General features: G+C 40.5%; 1 pseudogene; it reads left to right on the plus strand.

Moving 5' to 3' along the window:
- The first annotated feature begins 745 nt into the window (after positions 1-745).
- On the plus strand, positions 746-1,642 carry LOC149254345 (7-deoxyloganetin glucosyltransferase pseudogene; annotated as a pseudogene).
- The last annotated feature ends 313 nt before the right edge of the window (positions 1,643-1,955 follow it).

Raw genomic sequence — 1,955 nt, forward strand, 5'->3', positions numbered from 1 at the left:
ATAATATAGACAAGTTTTCTCGTCCCAGAAAACAGTAATATTACGTGGGCTCTATGTATATAAACTATCTTGGTCTGTTTTCTAGCCGTGAGGAGAATCTTTCAACTGGGGCACATTGAGGCGTCACAATTTTTCGATGCGTCACGGAAAATGAACGAAGAGATTTTAAAAGGAATTAGACTTTGTCCAATCTGTATATGGGGTATTGCCCGAAACGTTTGACCGGGTAAAGGACATTGCTAATATTGTCCTAAGCATTTTCTTTACTTTATTCCTCCTATGAAATGGGGGTGTTTGATTTGAGTTACCTGTTTTATTATCATCTCTTTGGAAAATTGATAACAAAGTTGTTTTAAAATTGATCTAAATTCCTAAAAAGAAAGTTTTATAAACAAAGTTTACTTTAAGATATGGAAAGTATACTATGGAAAGTTGGTGGAATAAATACAATGGGTTAAGAAACTGAATAATCTTAATTATATTTTGATCTCTATGGGTGGAAATGCGTAGCTTACACGATCCAAACGGTCGCATATTATCTACCCACATCACATTTTGAAAATGATTGCGTTGTTGAAACAATTGTATACATGTCATATCTTTTGTAGTTTCAATCTGTTCTTCGCACTTTGGATGGAATTGCCATTGTACTTTGTATTGTGATGAATAATGTTTGTGTTTGACATATGAAAGCTGCCTCACCAAGGAATATCTTGATGAAGTGAAAATCACTTGCATCCCAGGAATGCCCCCGCGGTTGAGGGAGCTGCCCAACTTCCTCTTAGTCACAGACATTTCGGACCCTGGTTTTCAGAGTGGAATAATGGTAGGCCAAGGTACGTTATCCGCAGCTGCATTACTAGTTAACACATTCGAAGAACTGGAACGCCCAGTTTTGGAGGCACTCTCAGTTAACTTCCGTGTATATGCCATCGGTCCTCTACTGCTATCTCAATCATTTCATTGTAAGAGCAAAGAAGGACCCTCGGATGAATTGAGTATGTGGAATGAAGAAAGTTGCTGCCTTACATGGTTGGATACACAGAAACCATGTTCTGTCGTGTACGTTTGTTTGGGAAGCATTGCAGTTTTGTCCAACGAACAACTACTGGAATTTGCATGGGGATTGGCCTCCAGCAACCACCACTTTTTGTGGGTTATCCGGCCAGATATAGTTAATGGTGAATCTGCCATATTGCCAAAGGAATTCATTGAGGAGACAAAGGATAGAGGTCTGTTGGTGGGGTGGGCGCCCCAGATAAAAGTACTGTCCCACCCTTCTTTGGGAGGGTTTCTCAATCATAGCGGGTGGAAATCCACGTTGGAAAGCATAAGCGCGGGAGTGCCGATGATATGCTGGCCCTTTCTGGCTGATCAACATATAAATGCGAAATTCATTTGTGAAGAGTGGGGAATAGGAATGCATTTAAAAAAGACGGTGAAGAGGGAAGAGGTGGCAGTGTTGGTGATGAATTTGATAGGAGGAGAGGAAGGAGTTAAAATGAGGAAAAGAGTTGGAAAACTGAAACAAGCTGCGAAGCGCGCTGTCCAGGATGGGGGATCTTCTAACAACAACTTAGAGAAGTTACTCCACCAAATAATTCCTCAAAAGAATGCATCAAATTATAGCCCAGATGGTTGAGGCAGAAGTTTAAACGCGAATGTTGGTAGGTTCCGGTATCTAGTTTTTAATTTCATTTCTCTTTAAAGTTACCTACAGTTCTCTAATTTGTGGATCTTCAGGTAGCTCCAGGGTGTTCTCTAACCTCTCACAAAAACAAGGTAGAATAGATATAAGTTACCGAAGAAACATGGTATGATAGATATTCGCGGTCAAGGTAGTTAAGGTGAAGTCAGTAATTGTTGGGTTTAGCGTAGAGCTCTGCAAAGCTGATTTCAGTGTCAAACTCTTGGGTTATATGGTCGACCGTTCATCACTGGATGCTGGAGTGACT

Source organism: Pinus tabuliformis, chromosome 7 (genome assembly GCF_031772625.1).
Source record: "Pinus tabuliformis cultivar Carrire ecotype Pingquan chromosome 7, CPIR1, whole genome shotgun sequence".
NCBI classification, from domain to species: domain Eukaryota; kingdom Viridiplantae; phylum Streptophyta; class Pinopsida; order Pinales; family Pinaceae; genus Pinus; species Pinus tabuliformis.